The sequence below is a fragment of the Tupaia chinensis genome, unplaced genomic scaffold (genome assembly GCF_000334495.1).
Source record: "Tupaia chinensis unplaced genomic scaffold, TupChi_1.0 Scaffold140356_1, whole genome shotgun sequence".
NCBI classification, from domain to species: Eukaryota; Metazoa; Chordata; class Mammalia; order Scandentia; family Tupaiidae; genus Tupaia; species Tupaia belangeri.
The window spans coordinates 129,157-139,812 of NW_006200233.1; the positions used below are offsets into that span (position 1 = coordinate 129,157).

The window sequence follows — 10,656 nt, forward strand, 5'->3', positions numbered from 1 at the left end:
TGGGGGCTGCCAGCTTCTCCTCGGTCTGCTTGGAGGGCTCCTCGGGACAGGGCGTGTGACACAGGCCAGCTTTGGGGCCTTGTTCCCACTCAGAAGTGAGCGCACAGCGGGGACAGGGGCCCAGGGCAGCGACCGAGGGCAGGGGAGGTCCCAGGATTGGGCCAGTCACTCCGCTGCTGCTCTTTTACAGAGCTTTTTGCTACAGGGCATGAGTGCTCACCTGAGAGACAGAGGCAGAGACAGAGGGACAGTGAGAAATCACCGCCCGGGAGAGGGCCACACCGCAATCCCTTCTCCTCCATTCTCCTCTCGGGATCTTGGGCACGCATGCACACACACCTGGTGTGTTTCAAGCGCAGGGTCTCAGACTCGAACTGCGCATGACCATGTGGGACTCCAGTGACAACTGCCACGCCATCTGCTGGTCCCAGTTGCTGCTTCTTTTAATGTTTTTAAAATGTGTTTTCCTTCCATGAGTGAGAGAGAGAGACGGAGCCCCTACAGGGCCTGGATGCAGGCTCCAGCCCCCATCACGGCATGTGCAGGCCTGGTACAGGCAGTGAGGTCTCCAGCCATAAGCCCAGGATGTCCCAGGTCAACCTCGCAGCGTTCACCCCTGCAGGGCCACCATCAGGCCCTGGGGTGCTTCCCCTGTGGCCTTGGGGATGCCAAAAGTGGTGTAAATGCCACCTGTCCATTTCCACTGTCACAGGAGCTCGGGTGGTGCTGGGCAGCCACCGAGGGCAGGGGAGGTCCCAGGATTGAGGCTGTCTGCAAGCCTCGAGGGGGGTCTGGCCCCATTTCCCTGAGGAAGAGCCCCAGTGGCAACGGCTGGCCCGGAGCAGTGGCTGCTGCAGAAAGACCAGGGCGGCAGCGGGCGGTCTGTCTGCGAGAGCTCTCCAAGGTTTAACCAGTGCCGGGACAGAGGCACCCTGTCTGAGCAGGGAGGAGCAGGAGCGGCCCAGGAAGGGTGGTTTGCCGGCCTCTGTACTCACAGCCCAACCCAGACGGCCCAAAGTCAGAGCCTTGGCCAGTGCCGCTGGCTGCCGAGCGGGGCTGCTGGTGCTCACAGCACAGCGTGTGTCCTGGTGCTGCTCCGACCCGGTCTGAGCCCCAGAGGCTCCCGGAACAGCACCGAGCAGCCCGTCCTGCCCTGGCCCACTGGGTACAGATCCTGTCTGAGAACAGCAACGGTCCTGCTCAGCCCTGCTTGGACCAGATAACTGTGAGACGAGGAAGTGGCAGGGCCTGCCTTCTTATTCGTTGATTAAACTTGGTATAGAGTATGCACTTGCCAGGGGGAGACTGAGACAGAAAGAGGGAGGGGGAAAGGGAAAGCACCGCCCCGGGGTGGTCCCACAGCAATCCCACCCCACTCGCTCTGGACTTGGGCATGCGTGCCACTCGGTGTGCTTCCCAAACTGCCGGGTCGGGACCCCGGCTGCACAGTTGGCCACGTGGGATCCGCCCCCTAACCATCACAGCACCAGCTGGCTCTGATTTGTTTACTTTTTCAAGGCTAGAAGGCTCGTGTGCCCGCTAGAGACAGAGAGGGAGCGGGAGAAGAGGAGGGCACCCCCGGGGCACGGGCACGGTGCCGTCCTCCTCTGTTCTCCGTCCTGCTGGGAGCTGAGCGCTCACACGTGCCTGGCGTGTCTTTTGAGCCCTGGCTCAGGGAGTCAGACTGTAGTCAGCCACGCGGCGTCTGGCTCCCTCCACCCGGGCTCCAGGGCCAGTGCCGCGATGTGTCTTAAGAGCAATATTCCTCCTCCTCCTCCTCCAGGACAATGCGTCTTCACTCTGGCTGCTCCTGGGTCTCTCTGTTACCCTTCCCCGATCAATACTTTTACCAATGAAGGCTTGTTTTCCTTAACAACCTGCAAGCGTGTGCTGCCTGTCCCTCTGAGTCCGTGCCGACGTGAGGAGGCAGTTGAGTGTCCATCCTTACTTTTTAGGCTGGGGGACTCGGGAGGAGCAGGCAGTCGGCGCGATCCAGACCAACCTCAAAGAGCCTCGAGCAGCAGCCCTGGGCCCCCGGGCCGGGAGCTCTTCCAGGAGGCCCACCGCTCTGTCTACACCGGGAGGAGAGAGCTGGGTAAGGAGCACGGGGCTCCGCTGTCGCCTTATTCTCAGCCCTGGTGGCTCTCCAGCTTCCCGGGCTTTCCCGGCTGCCGCAGGGCGGGGTGTGGCGGTGGCTGGGCGGGTTCCTCGTCTCCCACCGGCTCGAGAACACCCCAGTTAGACCCACAGTTACAGGGCCTGGTCTCATTTACCGGCTCGGAAGCCAGCCTGCCCTGCTGGACAGCACAATCGTAAGGGCCGACGTGGGCCGAGACCTCGCCTGAGCCCACAGGAATTCACGTCCCACAGACATCTGTAAATGAGTCGAGTCCCGGTGGGTTTCTGGGTAAAGCGATCCAAGACTGGGGGAAGAGGAGGGATGGCCCGTGCGGGCAGCCAGCTGTGTCAGGATGCCCGGGACATGGGGACACGCCTGCCCTGCCAGGAGCTGTCCCCACCACACCAGCCCAGATCTGGGTGCGCTGTCTGGAAGGACTTTCGCTGTCTTCTGAGTCCTGCATCCCCAGGCCTGACAGCAGAGGGGCGAGTGAGCGTGTTCTCAGTGACCAGCCCGCCCCGAGCTGTGTGGCTCAGCAGTGAGCTTTACACACGTCTGCTGGCCACCAGGGCGGGGCCTTCCACTGCTGTCGGTGAGGCTGACTGCCCCTCGAAGCAGTCTCATAAAGGATTCCACATGGGGCTGGCAGGTGGAGTGGAGGTTAAGGCACTGGACTCCCACGTGACTGACCACAGTTCAAGCCCCTGGGGCGGGATTTGAACCTCAGTCAGCCATGTGGGGTTTGGCTCCCTCAACTACAAGGCTATGGGGCCGGCACGGCAATGTGCGTTTGAGTCCCGGACCTAGCAGCTTGCTTTCTCATGTTCCCTTTTTCTCTCTCCCTCTAGTTAAATTTAAAAAATACTAACGAAATTAAGTAAGTGATATAAATCTTAACAAAGGAAAGAAAGGAAAGAATTGCACAGCAGCCCGTGGGTGTGGTAATTCCGTCTGCCCACCGCTTTCCCTCTGGTCTTCTGCTCAGGCGTCTGCCGCCACGTCCATTCCCTAGTCCCTCAGCTTTCCTAAGTCAGAGAAGAACACCGTGTACGAGCCTCGCGAACAACCCGTGTGGGAGCGTCCTGCACCTGGGACGCTACAGGGACGTGGAGGACAAGCCCAGACCTCGCGCTGGGCCCGTCCACCAGGGCGCTCGCTGGTCCCCGTGCACGCTGACCACGCGCGAGTGGTGTGTAGTTCCCCTTTCATCAGCTCCCGGGCCCAGGGGCCACGTGGGAACGGAACCTGTGGTGAGCGACCTCACCACAAGGAACCCCACCCCTGCGTACCTTCTGCACTGCTGGTAAACACGCCGGAGTGGTAAACGCGGGTCCGCACAGGGGTGAGGGGTGGCATTGCCACACCCGCCTCAGGGGAGGGCCGCATGCAAAACCCACACCTCTGTCGAAACGGGTGAAGCAACGCAGGGTTTGGAAACAGGATGGCCACACCTTCCGCGCGGCCTGCGCGGCTGTGCACGAGGGAGGACGGCTCGAGGAGCCCACGGAGAGGAAAATGGGAGGACTGCGGGTGTGGACGGGGAGGGCTGCGAGGGCGAGGGGAATGCCCCAGCCGGCCACCACCCTCCTGCGCTGTGTCGCGAACCTATGCCGCACTCTGCTCTCATGACGTGCTCCACCACCCAGCGTGCACTGGGCACACGGGGTCCTGAGCGGTGGCGACGGCCGGCCCCGGTCAGACGTGGATACGCCCACAGGCCCTCCTCCAGTCTGTGCACGTGGTGTCACCGGGCACACGGCTCCCCAGGGTCTCCGACGACAGGCACGTGACGCCGGGAGCCCCCAGGGCTCGGACACCGTGAAGCGGAGCCCCTGGGGAGGGCCGAGCTGCAGCTTCACGAGGCCGTCTAAAGTGACTTACTCGACCGCAGTGCCCTGTAATTTTAGGTGACGGCTGTTACTACGGGCAGCTCACGGCGTTTCTGAACCCTAACTATTGGCTCTCGCCAGCATGTGTGCATGGGGCCCGCAGGTGCGGGGCAGAGGTGAGGGGTGGGGCTGTGCTTGGCCATCTGTCGTAGTCCAGACGGGAGCTGCGCCCACAGGGCAGGGGGTGGTGGCCACCCAGCTGATGTGACCACGTAGGGGAAGTGCTGGCACAGCATCGGGGCGGTGTGCGAGACCCTGGTGCGGACTGCTGTACAGACACTGTCGGGTTCGCAGCTAGTACGTGGGAGCCCTAGTCCCCAGCGTGGCAGTATTCAGAGCAAGGAAGTGACTGAGGGCAAGTGAAGCCCCCGCGTGGGCCCCGAGTCTATGGATTAGTGTCCTTGTAAGAAGAGACACTGAAGGAGCAGCAGGTGGCAGAGCAGTTAAGGAGCTGGATTCCCACAGGGGCGACTGCGGTCTGAGTACTGTACCTGGAGGCTTGGAAATCATGCTGGGTGCGTGTGCATGTGTGCCCAAAATCCCAGGAGGAGAATGGAGAAGGGATTGCAGCGTGGCCATCTCCCAAGGGGTGACTTCTTGCTTTCTGTCTCTGTCTCCTTTCCTCTCTCTCTGGCAAGCACACACATCCTACAGAAGAAAGCCTTTAAAGAAGAGACAGAAGAGCACTCTCTGCCCAGGGGCACGCACAGAGGAATGCCCACGTGCGGGTGCAGGGGGCAGGCTGCCGGCCGCCTGCGAGCCGGGACGAGGGCGCTGCCCAGGACGTTCAGGCTCAGCCCCACCTCCGGCACCTTGGCATCGAGGGCAGAAGCGGGAGGCGGCTCTCAGCTTCCCCTCGCCCACGTGCCACTCGTTCAAGAAGTCCCTTCCACGGGCACTGTTACTGACGGGACGATAACAACATCCATTCTGAGTGAAGAAACCGAGCCCAGGGAAGCTAAGTGGCATGTCCAAAGTGCGCGAAGTGACCCCGGTGGGATCCGACCCGTGCAGTCCGCCTCCAGGTGGGCTCCCCACAGCCACCCTCACAGCTCTGGCTCCCCGAGCTTCTCCTACCTGGGCGGGCACAGCCCCTCCCACTCCCAGGGAGGTCTGCTCCACCCGGTGTAGACAGACGCGAGTTCGGTTTTCTTGTGGCCCTTTTACTCTGCTCTTTGTCAATTACAGGCGCATGCGGACTCTTCTGTTTACACCGGGGGTGGGGTCTTCGCTTGCATCCCCGGCTCCTGACAGACACGGCTGCAATTACGAGTAACCTCCCCTTTCCCCACTCATCCCCCTGCCGCCGTAGCCTGTGCACCTGTGCTCTCTTGCCTTTTTGGGAAACCTGGTTCATCTGTTGTCTGCTATTTCTCTTGGGTGTTGAAAACATGACTTATCTGTGCACTCGCTTGATGAATCGATCGCACACTGACCCAACAGCATTTTTAGAGAGTGCAAAAGTGAGTAACTTCACCAAAACCCTCTGGGAACTGACTGTCTGGGGATGTAACGGCATCTTGTAAAAACCACTCCGAGGGGCCGGGCAGTGTCCTCAGGAGTTACGAGTACTATCTCAGTTCATCTCCATAGCAAGACTAGGACGGAGGTGCTATTTTTATCCCTGGTTTCATATGAGGCAACGAAGCACAGAGAGGTCAAGGAACTTGCCCAGCGTTACTTCACTGGTAAGCAGAGGGTCGGGAAAGTCAGCGGGCTGTTCCACTTTTGTGCAATCACTGTTAATTATCGTAGGGAGATGCAGGGTTCTGTGGGAACTCTTGGCAAGGCCATTGGATGGGCCATGCAGTCAGGAAAGATTCTGGAAGGAGTGGTTTCCAGACAATTCCTGGAGCGGAGAAGGCGTGGGCTGGGCAGGGGGCTGTGAGTGGGCTGTAGGGGTGGGAGGAAACGGGCGGCAGAGGAAGCAGCAGCACATAGAGCCAAAGAAGCCGCCAGGCACATGCTGTGTGCTGGAAGCCGGGAAACCTGCGGGTGGTGGGAACCGAACGGGACAGGAGGGCGTGGGCAGTAGAGCGTCCTCAAGTTGGAAGGTCAGCAGAAGCCATCGTCCCCTGCCTTGTGTAGCACCTCAGGGAATTTCACTGTGGTCTAAACATGGGATAAGGTGCTGAGGGCTTCCAGCAGGAGAGAGCTCGCTGTGGCTGCTAGGTGAGGATGGCTGGTATTCTCTCAAGATCTTCCCTCCTCCGAAGGGTGGGTTGGACAGACTCACAAAGAGTTGGACAAAGATGTGAGGCACTGATGTCATGTTGTTGAATGGCTAACTTTAGTGGGAGCTCACAAAGCTCTTGCAAGCACAGCACAACTAAGAACATGAGTGGTCTACACCGTGGCCTTCAAACATGCTAAGATATTTGGTGAGGGAGCTGGCCTAAACCATCCCGACTCCATTTGCAATTCAGATGGAAATGGAGCGAGAGTGGCCCCGGCACGGACCAGGGCTCTTGGAGCAGCCGTGTGGGAAACGACACGGGCTTTGACAGAGCGGAGAAACGGCGGGCAGAAACAAGGGCCAGGTGCTGCTTCTGAGCGTGGTGGACAGGAGGCGGAAGGAGGCCTGACTGCCACCTGGCTTTCGGCTAACTTGTCAGTCTCCCAGGTTCACGTCGAAGGCTCTGATGGAAACTGGACAGAAAATAGGTTAGACTTAATATCCACACAACACACAGAGGAGAAAGAAGACCTCCCCCAAACCGTGATTACGGCATTCCCAAACGTCCTCGCCACTCACGAAGGCCTGAAGGAAGGTCGAGGGGTTTGTAAACACGGCAGACGTCGGCGTGGCATCTCTGTGCCGGGTCGGGTAGAGGTAAGCTAGCTTTCATACAGCTCTGCTGGCCAGTCTCACGCACCACGGACCCGCCCCTTTAGAGCTCAGCTCAGAGATGCTCAGCATATTCAGAGTTGAGCAGCCAGGGCAGGATCTAATTTCAGAACATTTCATCTCCCCCAGAGACACCCTGTGGCTATCAGCAGTCACTTCTCAGAGCTCCTCCCCGCACCCCAGCTCCAGACGGTCATTAACGCACTTTGTATTTCTGCATTTGCTTATTCTGGACCGGTCCTACGAAGAACATCGTATGGTAGGCAGTCTTTCATGGGGGCGTGGTCCTTCCTCCAGGATTTACAGTCTGGTTGCAAAACAAGGCGCTTAAGAAGACAAGTTACGGGACAGGACGGGGTGTGATCAGGGCGAGGAGTCTTACAGTGAGAGTACTGTTCAGGCCGGAAGATGCAGGACAGTCTGGACTGCTCAGAGATTAGGGGTACTAGTTAGCAGAGGGTGCTCTGCAACGTTGACAGCTGAGTTTCCGCAGTCCCCACTTGCAATGCCATGGTCTGGAAATACCAGGATGCCTGAAAACGCCTTTGCTGATGGGCCCCAGGGTGGAGTGGGCTGGAGCTCCGAACCCCTGGGGTAGGAAAATCCCAGCCCTGCATTTAACCCCTTCTTTGATCACTCCAGAGAACACGGCAGGGCACACTCGAGTCCGTCACCCCACCTCCCAGAATGCTGTCGCAGAGGTTCGTGCCCAGCACACTCCCCACAGCTGGTAATCAGAGGCAGAGAGAAAGCTTGCTCTTTGCATGCATTTCCATAAGAGTCTGGAATAGTCTTAGATCTCTGCTCTGATGCCTAAATGTAAACTGTAAAACAGAACAGTATGTATTCACGAGTGAGGTAGGTGCCTATGTACACGTGTACACATATGAATCTGTAAAGCGTTTTTCTGGGAGAACAACGACAAAATATCTCATGGAATTTGCACCGTTTAGAGGAAAAGCAAGCTGCAGGAGTTAAATGTAGCACGATCCTGTTTTAGTTCAAAGGCAGGTGTGCATTTGCGAATGCAATTGTGCGTGTACGTGCGTAACCCCCTCGGAGTTCATTGAGCCTCTTCGGTAAAAAGTGTGTCTTTCATCTGTTGTGGACAATTCTCATACCTTATGTTTCCTTTTTCTGCTTTTATTTTGAAATTACAGAGCCATAGGAAGCTACAACAATAGTACAAGGGGTTTCCATCCCTTTACCCGATCTCTCTCGGTGGCTACATTTTCTACCTGTAGTGCAGCCCCAGAACCTGCTTGGAACCTGCCTGTCCTTCGTGAGTAGCCACGCTGAACATCTTAGTGTGCACATGCTGTCTGTAGATCTTTGGTGAAGTGTCCAAATTCTTGCTCTTCTTTGAATGGGGTTTTTCCTTTCTTCCTTTCTCTCATTCTTTCTTCTGTGATTTGCTAGAGGGTGCGTGTGCTCTAGCACACGTGACAGGGAGAGAGAAGGTGCCCCCGTGGGCGACGGTCACACCACAGTCCCTTCTCCTTTGCTTTTTCTTTAGGAATTTGGGCACATGCGCTCGGGCATCGGCATGCTGTTCAAGCCTCCAGTCTGAACGTCCAGGTGCACAGTTGGCCAAGTGGGACCCAGCACCCTGGCCACCGCGGCCCGGGCTGGCCCTCACTCTCACCACGGCACCGTCCTCCCGCCACCATTGGCTTCGTTTGTTTATCCGGCAGGCTCTTGCTCTGTTGCCCAGGCCAGCCCTAAGCTCGCAGCCACCCGCCCATGCCCCGGCCTCAGTCTCCACATGTTGCCGGCATTGCAGTACGAAGCAGTGCGCCCACTCTGGGCTGGGCTGGCCGGGACTCCCACCGGGGCCCAGAGGGCTCAGGGCCCTCGCAGTGCCGTGCTACTGTGGCTGGAACGGCTTTCCTTTCTTGTCTTAAGATTCGCGAGTTCTTCACACATTTCGGGTATCGCCTTTACCCTCTATCTTTTCTTTCTTAGTCTCTTCTCCAAGGTTCTCTTTTTTCATATTTTCTATTTCTTTATTTCCCTGAACTGTACTCTTTTTTTTTTTTGTAAAAAATTATTTAATTTAATTTATTATTATTTTACTGGGCCGGGGATTTGGGGCACACACAGTATGCCTGGTGTGATTTTCAAGCCAAGCCTGGGACTCGAACTGTGGTTGGCCGTGTGGGAGTCCAGCATCTTAACCAGTGCTTCACCCGCTAGCCCCTCCCATTTCTGTGTTCCTGTGAGCATATTAAACATCTTACAGTCCGGGCCTAGTAATTTTATGTGGGAGTCCAGCATCTTAACCAGTGCTTCACCCGCTAGCCCCTCACATTTCTGTGTTTCTGTGAGCATATTAAACATCTTACAGTCCGGGCCTAGTAGTTTTATTAGATGAAATTAATAAGTGGTCGTCTGTAATTTCTTTTACAAGTTTTCTCCAGGTCAATGGCTTTTAAAACATATTTTATTGTGACACGAAACTTAGGTAAGGAGAAGTGCATAAAACAAAGGCGCGGCTGATGAATTATCGAAAGCCGGATACGCTGCTACTTCTGCCCGGTTGCGAACAGAGCTTCGGACAGCCGCCAGAAGTCCCTCCATCAGAGCCTTTAAACATTTGGTCATTGGAAAACCCATGACACATTTTTCATAGGAAAACATGGGAAAACGCGTCAGGACTTCCCTGAAGTCCCGATATTAACGACCGCATGGTAGACACAGCCGTGGCACGTCCATTTCTCTGTCTTGCTAAGGTCTCGGCCTTTTAGGATCTCGGATGATCACGACTGTGTGAACAAGTGCCGGGCAGTCTGTGCCAAAGCAGCGGGTGCCTCTCGAGAAGCGGGTGGGATTGGGCGAGGGCGGGTGTGGGCGCTGGTAGTCACCTGCGCTCGCTCTCCTCCCTCCCTGTGGGCGCAGGCTCTTCTCCTCGGCCATGGAGGAGACACGGGCCGAGAGACCACGCTTCCCGTGGAGGCTCTCCTTCCCTTTGTCTCCAGGGCCATCAGCCACGCCAGGACAGATGGCCACTGTCTCTGCAGCACCAGGGCTGACGCGCCCGTGGGAGCGCCTTACACGCAGAAAGTAGAGCTCTCACACGCATGCGCGCTGCGTCTTCCGTGGCCGTGTTTACCGAGAGCCTCGTGGGCGGTCTTGGTCCGTAGGTGTGACTCCCGGAGCTGATGAAGCTGGTGTCTATCCCAGCATTGGCTGAGCAGTCCTTTCTGAGAACAGGCATCTGGCGAGGCCATCGGGGGGTGGGCAGTGAGGCGTCATGCTCGTACTTGAGCTACTGCAGTGGGCCGAGCCCGTGGCCTGGCGGGTAAGGGAGTGACCCGATCCGGAAGGCGGAATGTCCGGCTGGAATCCCAGCCCTGGCAGCCTGAAAACATGCAGGGCGTGTGTGATGCGTGCTGGAATCCAGGATGGAGGGATGGAGGAGAGGGATGTGGGCGTGACCAGGCCTGACTGTGGGTGTCTCTTCCCTCTCCCTGTCTCTCTGTCTCTCTGGCAGAGCACACGCACCCTCTGACAACTGAAAGAGGCTCCTGAAGTAAGTGACCAAGGGGAATCGTGAGCCAGGAGCTCGCTGTCACGACACAGACTTCATGGTGCATCACTGTGAGCTCGTCCCCATAAATACGGTATTACATTTGCAAAATGCCCCCGTCCCCCAGCTGCTCTGTTCGATACTGTGGTTTTGAGTTCTACATCCGACAGCTGGGGTGTCACGTGCCGGGCCCCGCCGAGTTGGGAAAGGCAGCCTCGGATGGGTGAAGCTGGCTGATTTAATGGCAGGAAAAACAGGGCTTTTGTGGCCG

The 10,656-nt window shown here is 57.5% G+C and overlaps 1 protein-coding gene and 1 long non-coding RNA gene across 2 annotated transcripts in view; one reads left to right on the forward strand and one right to left on the reverse strand.

Moving 5' to 3' along the window:
- Nucleotides 1-10,656, reverse strand: part of RIPOR2 (RHO family interacting cell polarization regulator 2) — a 108,568-nt gene that overhangs the window by 77,852 nt on the left and 20,060 nt on the right.
- On the forward strand, nucleotides 4,913-8,891 carry LOC114004807 (uncharacterized). The gene is made up of 5 exons (XR_003546881.1): nucleotides 4,913-5,033; nucleotides 5,197-6,841; nucleotides 6,986-7,115; nucleotides 8,017-8,138; nucleotides 8,373-8,891. It is a non-coding gene; the product is annotated as an uncharacterized LOC114004807 (long non-coding RNA).